Below are 11,926 nucleotides of genomic sequence, written 5' to 3'. Positions count from 1 at the left end.
ACTTAACCGGTCTTGGTTATTTAATTATTCTCGCATCACTCATGTTATGCACTCAACCAGAATCCCGTCTACTCAAGCATAGCAATATGAAATTTGTCGTCCCGGGCCAATTATCGGGGTTGTTGTGTGCCTACCACATGATACTGCAACCTATAACTATAATTTCGAAGTACCTACTCATCATGCAATTGGGCAAAGAAGGGTGAAACTACCATGCATAGAAAACATAGGCGAATACTATGATCAAAAAGACTTGCCTTGCTGATAGTTGTCTTGATCGAGCGCTTCTAAGTAGCAAGCTTCGCACTCCGGGTGATCTACCAATACAAACAAATACACACCATAAGCACTACAATCATCAACAAGTAAAATAACATCACACGCATAAAGTAGCTATGGCATAAAGTGAAAGAATTCACTTCACCTAACTAAGGCAGAAACTTATTTTGATAAAACCCCAAGTAAAAATATTTACAAAAATTTGAAACTTATACTACAGAAATATATAATCACTAGGAAGCAGTAGCAAAAAGAATCAAATAAAAATCTATTTTTAAACTCCTGGAATAAGCAAAACAAAGTTTAAACTAAATCTGATCTAATTCAAATTTGAAAATTTCAAACATAGACAAATTATATTGTTTTGAAAACTACAGGCAAATTGTGATCTACTGGAACAAGTTTCAACTCCATTGGAGTTCTGGATCAAAAGTTATGATCAAAACAAAATTGCAACTCTCTCTGTTTTTGAATTAAAACAGAAAAAGAAAATATGCTTCTAATCGGATAAGGGTACACGTGTCTCTCTCTGGTTGCTTGGGAGGTTGTTTGCTGCGGTGACAACTAGCAAACGGCCGAATCTTAACAAAAATCTCTGGCTAATAGTAAGTGAAAGAAAACCGTTCGGGTTTTGTTTAAAAAACTGAAGGGGTATTGTGCTTCTAATCACATGCGTTGGTTTCATATCTAACGGCTACCAAGGGGTGGGGGTGCTCACCATGGGGTGCTGTTGGTGCTCCTTCTCCGACGAGGCAGAGAAGGTGGCGGTCGACGGGGAGGGCCCCTCGGCGGTCTTCGGCGGCGGCTGAGGGGTCGGGGCGTGGCCGGGAAACTCCTCCGTCGGTTGGTGGCGGCGAAGGGGCAGTTCCGTGGCCGGGGTAAGCAGGGGGAGCTTTGGGAGCTTCGGCCGGCTCCAACTCCGGCGAGGTGGCGAGGGGTGGTGAGGAGGCGGCGAGGGCTCTGGCTAGGGGGGAAAATGGGTTGCGGGGGCGATGGGGAAGCTCGTGGCGGTGTCGGTTGGGGCGGGGAGGCGAGAGGTCGCGTGGGGGGGGGGGTGACGGGGCGTTTTCTCTGGAGCTTGGGCTCCAGCGAGGTAGCAGGGCAGGGGCGAGGCGTGGCGGCGTGGGGAGGAGGGGCCAGGGGGGGGGGGGGGCGGCGGCTTATATAGGGGGGAGGGGCTCGAGAGGGGAAAGGAGGGAGAGAGATCTGGGTGGATCCCGGTGATGCAGGGGCTCGACCATGGAAGGAGCTCGTGGCTGGGAAGGAAGGGGGAGCACGAGAGAGAAGGAAGGAGGAAGAAGAAAGGAAAAAGAAAAAAAATAGAAGGGGAGCGCGAGCGGTGCTTTGTTCGGCCACGAGATCTGGATCCCGCGCCAGGCGGGATTGGGCCAATTCGGCTCTATAACGCCAGCGGTGCTTTCCTTTTAAAAAAAGTTTCCCGATTTTGTATTTTTTTTAAAACAGCAAGAGAATAGAATAAAAGGAAACAAAATAAAATAATTAATATAGGGCATTATATACTAAAATGACCAGAAAAATATTCTCTACTCGATCAACATTTTTCCAAGGCCAAAATAAAAACAAAAAAAATATTTTTTTTTCAGAAAAACCCCTAAAAGCTTTATTTTCTTTTTCAAATTATTTTCTCCATAAATCTCTGGTTTTTTCTTGGCTCAATTATTTTCAAAAGTGCCTCAGATTTTTGGAGGGCCATTTTCCTCCGCTCTTTCTTGCTTGCAAGAATTTTGTCGGGGCATTTCTCGTCGGAAGAAAATAGAAAAGCAAAAGCAAATATTTGAAAGAATTCAAATGCAAAACTTTATTGCAAACAAAATGCATAGATGCTTAGCTAGATTCGTAGAACATTCCCAATTAGGAAAAATTGGGATGTTACAAACCTACCCACCTTAAGATGAATCTCGCCGTCGAGATTCGGGTTGGCTAGAAAATAGGTGTGGGTTGTATCGACGAAGATCCTCTTCTCGTTCCCACGTGGCTTCTTCCTCGGTGTGGTGGCTCCACAACACCTTCCAGAACTTGATGATCTTGCTGCGGGTAACTCTGTTGGCGGTCTCGAGAATCCTGACGGGTTTCTCCTCATACGTCAGATCACTGTCGAGCTGTATGGCCTCTAGGGGCACTGTATCTCTCAATGGAACATCAGCCATCTCAGCGTGGCATTTCTTCAACTGGGAAACATGGAAGACATCATGAACTCCGGACAATCCTTCTGGCAGTTCCAGTTTATATGCAACTTCAACTCTACGTTCAAGAATTTTGTAGGGGCCAATGAATCGGGGTGCTAACTTTCCTTTCACACCGAATCTCTTGATTCCTCAAAGTGGAGACACCCGTAGATATGCTCGGTCTCCCACTTCGTATGTTACTTCCTTGCGTTTGCTCTCGGCATAACTCTTCTGTCTGGACTGAGCTATCTTGAGTCGGTCACGAATCAGCTTGACCTTCTCTTCAGAATCTCGGATAAGGTCGGGACCAAATAGTTGTCAGTCTCCAACTCCATCCCACATCAGTGGTGTTCTGCACCTCCTTCCATATAAAGCTTCAAAAGGGGCCATCTTCAGACTGGTCTGATAGCTGTTGTTGTATGAGAACTCGGCATAAGGCAGATTGTCATCCCATATAGACCCATAGTCTAGTGCGCAAGCTCTCAACATGTCCTGCAGAATCTGATTGACTCTCTCGGTTTGTCCATCTGTCTGTGGGTGAAAAGTTGTACTGAACTCCAATCTCGTTCCCAAGGTTTCATGCAGTTGGTGCCAAAATTTTGACGTGAACTGAGTCCCTCTATCTGACACAATACTCTTCAGTACTCCATGCTGACATACGATCCTGGTCATATATATCTTGGCCAACTTGGCACTCGTGTAGGTAGTCTTCACGGGAATGAAGTGAGCTACCTTGGTCAAACGATCGACCACAACCCAGATAGAATCATAACCAGAACGGGTCCTGGGTAATCCTGTGATGAAGTCCATACCAAGATTTTCCCATTTCCACTCGGGTATCGGCAGAGGTTGAAGCAAACCTGCTAGCTTCTGATGCTCGGCCTTTACTCGCTGACAAACATCGCATATTGCTACAAACTCGGCAATGTCTTTCTTCATTCCTGTCCACCAGAAACTTTCTTTCAGATCCAGATACATCTTGGTGTTGCCTGGGTGTATCGAGTACGGGGAATCATGGGCCTCCTGAAGTATCAACTTCCTGAGTTTGGGATCATTGGGCACATAAATGCGATCCTCAAACCATAAAGTTCCGTGTTCATCCTCACGAAAACCTTTAGCCTTCCCGTCTTTCATTTTCTGCTTAATGTCAGCTATCTTCGTGTCTGTCTTCTGTGCTTCGCGGATCTTTCCTATCAAAGTGGACTGAATTTCCAGTGTGGCTACAAATCCTCTTGGAACTATCTCCAATTTGAGCTCTCGGAGATCATCGGCTAACTCCTGGGGTAATCCTCCCACTATGAGTGTATTCACATAACTCTTGCGGCTCAAGGCATCGGCTACAACATTTGCCTTGCCTGGGTGATAATGCAATCTCATGTCATAGTCCTTGATCAATTCTAGCCATCTCCTCTGTCTGAGGTTCAACTCCTTCTGCGTGAAGATATATTTCAGGCTCTTGTGATCAGTGTAAACATCACAACTATTTCCGATCAGGAAATGTCTCCAGGTCTTGAGAGCGTGCACTATGGCTGCTAGCTCCAAGTCATGCGTGGCATAATTCAGCTCATGGGGTCTGAGCTGTCTGGATGCATAGGCTACTTCTTTACCTTCTTGCGTGAGCACTCCTGCAAGTCCTTGACGAGAAGCGTCACAGTAAACCTGGAAATCCTTCCGAATGTTCGGCAATATTAGCACTGGGGCTATAACCAGACGTTTCTTCAACTCTTGAAAACTGGCTTCACATTCCTCAGTCCAAACATACTTGGACTCCTTCTTCAACAACTCTGTCATGGGCTTGGCGATCTTTAAGAAATTCTCAATGAACCTCCGGTAATATCTGGCAAGTCCGAGGAAACTGCGGATCTCCTTAACTGAAGTGGGTGCTACCCATTCGGGGACTGCTGCGACCTTGGCAGGGTCCACTGCTATTCCTTGTCGTGAAATGACGTGTCCGAGGAATCCGACTTCCTTCAACCAAAATTCACATTTGCTGAACTTCGCATACAGCTGATGCTCTCGAAGTTTCGCCAGAACTAGACGAAGATGTTCCTTGTGTTCTTCCTCATTCTTGGAGAATATCAGTATGTCATCGATGAACACCATGACAAACTTGTCCAAGTATTCCATAAATAACTTGTTCATCAGATTCATAAAGTATGCCGAAGCATTAGTCAGTCCAAACGACATCATTGTACTCATACAAACCATACCGGGTGGTGAAGGCTATCTTGGGTATATCTTGTTCACGAATCTTCAGCTGATGATACCGAGATCGAAGATCGATCTTGGAGAACACTCGGGGTCCAACTAACTGGTCAAACAGATCATTGATCATCGGCAAGGGATACTTGTTCTTGATGGTCGCCTCGTTCAATGCACGATAATCGACAACCATTCTCAAGGACTTATCCTTCTTTTCAACCAAGAGCATTGGGGCTCCCCAAGGTGAAGAACTTGGGCGAATATACCCTTTGTCCAACAACTCCTTAATTTGCTTCTTGATTTCTACCAAGTCATTTGCGGGCATCCGATAGGGTCTCTTGGATATCGGGGCTGTTCCGGGTAATAGCTCAATCAGAAATTCAATCTCTCTATCCGGTGGCATGCCCGACAATTCTTCCGGAAATACATCAGGGTATTCTTGGACAATCGGTACTGCCTCCTGGACTAATCCCGTGAGAGAGTTTACCCGTTTACTCCGTGTTGGGCGCTGAGACACGTACTTAATCCGCTTTTGCGCGGGGGTGGTGAGCAAAATAGACTTAAGGGCACAATCAATATTCCCTTCGTACTTGGCCAACCAATCCATGCCTAGGATTACATCCAATCCCTGAGACTCTAGTACGATGAGGTCGGTGGGAAACTTATGGTTCCCGATGTTGAGACTCAAAGCATGGCATCCTATCCCGGCTACCATCATGCCTCCTGGGGAACTCACCTTAATAGGCTGGCTCAGGGTTCTAGTTGGCAAACTATACTTTTCCACAACTACCCTTGATATGAATGAATGCGTTGCACCAAAATCAAAAAGTACCGATACTGGACGTGAATTTAGCAAAAACTTACCAACCATAGCATCGGGGTGATCATAGACCTCTTCAACATCAATGTGATTCACCCGAGCTCGAGGAAAAGGGCTGGGCTTCTTTGCTGGGTTGCCGTTGCCTTTTCCATTTCCTTGCTTGTTCTGGGGACATTCAGTGGCATAGTGTCCCGTCTTCTGACACTTGAAGCAGGTGATATGACTCAGGTCCTCCTGAGCTGGAGCGGAATGATGCTGAGTGTCAGTACCGCCATTCTTGAAGTTGCTGTTGTTGCGGTGGTTCCCATTTCCTCCATGGTTGTGGCCTCCATGGTTGTGCACTGGGTGGTTGTGCTGGACGTGTCCTCCAAACTTACCGGATCCAGTCCCGGTATTCCCTGAATAGGGGGTGTAGCGAGGCTTCTGCTGAGTGCCGGAGTTGAACTTTCCATTGCCATACTTCCGCTTGCGGTTCTCCATCTGCTGATGTTTCCCCTCCAAGATGATGGCCTTATCTACCAGCTCCTGGTAGTTGTTGAAGTTGGCTACAGTCAGCTGAATGCTCAGCTCATCATTGAGTCCTTCCATGAACTTTTCCTGCTTGGCCGCATCATCGGCCAAATATCCAGGTGCATAATGGGCGAGCATGCTGAATTCATCAACATACTGAGCAACAGAGCGATTTCCCTGGCGTAAGTTGCGAAACTCACGCTTCTTCAGACTCATGGCCCCAGCTGAGACATGAGCGGTGCGGAAGGCTTGCTTGAACTGCTCCCAAGTGACTCCAGCAATGGGGTATGTGGTGGTGTAGTTCTCCCACCATGCAGCTGCATGGCCTTCAAGTTGATGCGCGGCAAAGCGCACCTTCTCAGCTTCAGTACATCCAGCAGTGATTAGTTCCCGCTCCATCTTGCGGAGCCAATCATCTGCCACAATGGGCTCAATGCTGCTGGAGAAAGTCAGAGGGTTCAACCTCAGGAAACGGGTGAGATTGTTGGCCTAGGGTGGATGATGGTTGTTGTTATTGTTCTGGTTCTGGATGATCAGCTGCATTAGGGTATTCTATTGCTGAATCAACTGAGTGAGCTCCGGCGGGAAGTTGGAAGCAGGGGCACGTCTCGGAGGCATCTGGTGTTTGTAGAGGGGTGAGATTAGCATAGAACAATGGTCTAAAGAGTAATTACACTACCCATATGAAATGCAACAAACAAGTATCACACCACACATTTTATTCAATACCATCACATAAGGTTCACACACGGGGATACAAGATCGATAACCTAAACATCGGCCTAAGCGTTTAACGATCGGATAAGTTGGTGGACTACTCTAAGTGTCCTCCTCAGAAAAGCATGGTGGTGGGTCCTTCGGTGGAGCTTTCTTCGTAGTCCTCCTCATTGCTGATCAAGGGGGCTATGTCTCCTTCAGGATGAAGGTTCTCGCCCATGTCCAGTTCTTCCTCCAGGTATGCGACACGAGTCTTCAGCTTCTCGATCCTCTCCTGGAAGTCCTTCACCTCCAATTCGTGCTCATAGTGTGCTTCCCGGGCTGCTTCTTCGAGTTCAAGTTCGCGGAGCGACAGTTTCTTGATCTTCCTGGTGTCCTTGATCACATGATGCTCCAGAGTCCCGATGTGTTTCTCCAGGGTCTGGGCATAGGACAGGAGAGCGTCCTTGGTCTTGCTTGAGATGATTTCTCCATCTTCTCCTCTCCGGGATACCGTGAATAGGTCCGGTGAAATAGGGCAGCTTCTGTACACTTCCTTGATACGTCCGAGTGCACAATGGACCGCCATGTCCCTTTCGAGAATCCAGTTGGGTGCGATGAACTTGAAGTCCACAGGCTCAGTGCGCGGCTCGAATGTCCTTCCGGGAACGTGCACCTCAATCCTGTAGCGTGAATCCTTCGGGTAAGACGAAGTAGGCTTCCCTGTGATAGTCGGCAGAGCAATCCTGAAGTCCTTGGTGATCTGCATCAGCTCCTTTCCGAAAGGCATAGTGGCGTCGGGCTGGCAAAACTCCGTGAACTTAACAGGGATGAAGGTGGCATCTAAAACATTGGAAAATCGGAGAGAAGTCAGAAATGAGCAGAAGAGGAAATAGAAGATTTATAGACATAAGAAAATAGTTTTTTTCCTAAGGATTTTCCATTCCTAGAGGTTACGTCCTACGGTCAGCGTGTGCTCTGAATACCATTTCTGTAGCGACCCGACTCAAGACGAGTCAAGCCTCTGGTGTTTCCGTACCATCCCAAGATCATGTTGGTAAACACTCAGTACATCAATGTATATATCAAGAGTTCAATCACACAACTTTATTAATCAAAATCTCATATCGAGTAATTTATTACAATAATGAATTACAATAAAGTGGCTGAAGGCCATCTCATGAGATATCTAACGAAGACTAGCGGAAGCATCAGGTAGACGAGTCCATCCGACTCCAGGGCATGTCGCCGAGCGTAGATCGTAGCCTCACTCCTGGTCGGAAAAGTACTCTGCAACATGATACGTTGCAGCCGTGTAGGTCAGCATATGGAATATGCCGGCAAGTCATCAAAGAGAGGGGGTGAAATAATATCAAACTATTTCTACATGCATATATGGCAGGTGGGGATATAAGTTTTAGCGTAAAGCAAATTTTCTCCTACAACAAGAGAGGGCTGAAAGCAAAATATTACTACATTGTTTGTTGTTAACGAGATGGTTCCGCCAACCAATTCTCGTACCCGAGTTGTCGAAAATTCCCACATCATTATTAAGTTGTGTTGAGAGTTCAGGAAAAATTTCAATGCCTTCGGCTCAAGCTGTCCATGACCGTGGACACGGCTAATCGATTAGGTTTGGGAACTATGCAGATTTTTGCACACGTTCCCCACAAGATTTGATCGCCTCCGGGTATTTCCTCGCACTTCAGGGTGTTTGAAGACCGGATGATCAAAACATGGTCTTTCAACGGGTCCCTTTGATCCCTTGTCGGTGCCCATCCAATCCTACCGTTCTTCTATATCTGCTAGCACCGCCTGTCCAGAGTCGCCGCGTTGTCCAACCAAGCCAGAGCCCATAATGACTTGTGGCTGTGCAGGTAAGCCTTGGGTCTTGAAGCCTCCGCCCGTCTCTTCGAGCCTGGGTGAAGCTTTCCGCAAGATGTCATGGCACGTCTCCAAGCATCCGGGGTCGTCCACTGGTTTATCTAGGGATCCCGTCAAAACCGTCCTTCACCCAGAGTTGCATTGCTTCACGAGGTCTTGAAATCTTGACTTAACCAGTCTTGGTTATTTAATTATTCTCGCATCACTCGTGTTATGCACTCAACTAGAATCCCGTCTACTCAAGCATAGCAATATGAAATTTGTCGTCCCGGGCCAATTATCGGGGTTGTTGTGTGCCTACCACATGATACTACAACCTATAACTATAATTTCGGAGTACCTACTCAGCATGCAATTGGGCAAAGAAGGGTGAAACTACCATGCATAGAAAACATAGGCGAATAGTATGATCAAAATGACTTGCCTTGCTGATAGTTGTCTTGATCGAGCGCTTCTAAGTAGCAAGCTTTGCACTCCGGGTGATCTCCCGATACAAACAAATACACATCATAAGCACTACAATCATCAACAAGTAAAATAACATCACAAGCATAAAGTAGCTATGGCATAAAGTGAAAGAATTCACTTCACCTAACTAAGGCACAAACTGTTTTTGATAAAACCCCAAGTAAAAATATTTACAAAAATTTGAAACTTATACTACAGAAATATATAATCACTAGGAAGCAGTAGCAAAAAGGATCAAATAAAAATCTATTTTTAAACTCCTGGAATAAGCACAACAAGGTTTAAACTAAATCTGATCTAATTCAAATTTGCAAATTTCAAACATAGACAAATTATATGTTTTTGAAAACTACAGGAAAATTGTGATCTACTAGAACACGTTTCAGCTCCATTGGAGTTCTGGATCAAAAGTTATGATCAAAACAAAGTTGAAACTCTCTCTGTTTTTGAATTAAAACAGAAAAAGAAAATTTGCTTCTAATAGGACAGGGGTACACGTGTCTCTCTCTGGTTGGTTGGGAGGTTGTTTGCTGTGGTGACAACTAGCAAACGGCCGAATCTTAACAAAAACTCTCTGGATTATAGTTAGTGAAAGAAAACCGTTCGGGTTTTGTTTAAAAAACCGAAGGGGTATTGTGCTTCTAATCACATGCGTTGGTTTCAGATCTAACGGCTACCAAGGGGTGGGGGTGCTCACCGTGGGGTGCTGCTGGTGCTCCTTCTCCGGTGAGGCAGAGAAGGTGGCGGTCGACGGGGAGGGCCCTCCGGCGGCGGCTGAGGGGTCGGGGGCGTTGTGGGGGAAACTCCTCTATCGGTTGGTGGCGGCGGAGGGGCAGTTCGGTGGCCGGGGTAAGTAGGGGGAGCTTCGGGAGATTCGGCCGGCTCCAACTCCGGCGAGGTGGCGAGGGGTGGTGAGGCGGCGGCGAGGGCTCGGGCTAGGGGGGAAAAATGGGTTGCGGGGGCCGTGGGGAAGCTCGTGGCGGCGTCGGTTGGGGCGGGGAGGCGAGCGGTGGCGTGGGGGGGGGGGTGGCGGGTCGTCTTCTGTGGAGCTTGGGCTCCAGCGAGGTACCAGGGCAAGGGCGAGGCATGGCGGCGTGGGGAGGAGGGGCCGAGGGGGGGGGGTGGCGTCTTATATAGGGGGGAGGGGCTCGAGAGGGGAAAGGAGGGAGAGAGATCCGGGTGGATCCCGGCAATGCAGGGGCTCGGCCATGGAAGGAGCTCGTGGCTGGGAAGGAAAGGGGAGCACGGGAGAGAAGGAAGGAGGAAGAAGAAAGGAAAAATAGAAAAATAGAAGGGGAGCGCGAGCGGTGCTCGGTTCGGCCAGGGGATCTGGATCCCGGGCCACGCGGGATTGGGCCAATTCGGCTCTAAAACGCCGGTGGCGCTTTCCTTTAAAAAAATGTTTCCCGATTTTGTATTTTTTTTAAAAACAGCAAGAGAATAGAATAAAAGGAAACAAAATAAAATAATTAATATAGGGTATTATATACCGAAATGATCAGAAAAATATTCTCTACTCGATTAACATTTTTCCAAGGCCAAAATAAAAACAAAAAAAAGTATTTTTTTCAAAAAAACCCCTAAAAGCTTTATTTTGTTTTTCAAATTATTTTCTCCATAAATCTCTGGTTTTTTCTTGGCTCAATTATTTTCAAAAGTGCCTCAGATTTTTGGAGGGCATTTTCCTCCTCTTTTTCTTGCTTGCAAGAATTTTGTCGGGGCATTTCTCGTGGGAAGAAAATAGAAAAGGAAAAGCAAATATTTGAAAGAATTCAAATGCAAAACTTTATTGCAAACAAAATGCATAGATGTTAGCTACATTTGTAGAACATTCCCAATTAGGAAAAATTGGGATGTTACATGGAGTCGATAGAACAATGTCTGCGAAGGCTTCTGCTGATGTCCGTGGAGCTACATGAGTTGATACTGAAGGAGCTTGAGCTGGAGCTGGTGCTGAAGCTTGTGGTGAAGATGTTTGTCTGGTCTCCTGAGCGGGAACAACAACTGACCGAGGCCTGGTGCTGAACTGTGTAGTAGTGGGAGGAGGATAATTTTCCTCCTCCTCCTCCTCCTCATCATCATCTTCTGAGCGTGGAATCTCCACAGAGTGAACTTCATGTTGAAGTTGTCTGACAATGGTGGTCAACTCAGCTACCTTCACGTCCATGTTGTGGAATTTTGTCTCCACAACTCTCTCAAGACTCTTCTGATTTTGCATGATCTCCTGAATGTTCTTCTCCATGCCTTGGACAGTTCTCACTAGGAATGCCATTTGATGAGCTTGAGTTCCGAGGTGTGGAACTGGAGGTGGCCTATTTCTAGCACCTTCAGCTTCTGCTACCATTCTTGCTACATCTGAGTTGGGATCATTTTCATCCATCACAACCTCATTATCTTCAAATTCAGGCCGAAGAGGTAGATGGGGACGATCAAGTTGATATGTATGCTTGCCTAGCTTGGCTTTGATGAGCATCTGAATGTAAGGTGCATATCCACAGGATCTCTTCTGATCTGCATCAATTCTTCCGATAGTCTCAACTATCAAGTCCATCACTCTAAATTTGGTATGGGTGTCTAGCAGGTGCAGCAGGTTGATAGAATATCCTCTAATCATCTTATCATCTCCTCACTTAGGCATGAGGGTGTATCACAGTATAGTGTTCGTCGTAGGAATGCCACCTTGAAGAAAATATACTGATCCAAACTTGCGACTGGCTAAGTACTGATGTGGAATGGTCTTGTACATATTGGCCATGGAGTTGTGATTCTTCTTTGCTTCTGCATACACATCTACATCTGATTCTTCCTGCTTGGGGGCACCAATGATAGCAGCCCATTCAGCAACTGTACCATTGTACCTGTGTCCATCGGTCATCTAGAC

The sequence above is a fragment of the Hordeum vulgare genome, chromosome 3H, assembly GCF_904849725.1.
Source record: "Hordeum vulgare subsp. vulgare chromosome 3H, MorexV3_pseudomolecules_assembly, whole genome shotgun sequence".
Classification (NCBI taxonomy): Eukaryota; Viridiplantae; Streptophyta; class Magnoliopsida; order Poales; family Poaceae; genus Hordeum; species Hordeum vulgare.
The sequence above is the reverse complement of the archived record's forward strand: the minus strand, read 5'-3'. Positions refer to the sequence as shown.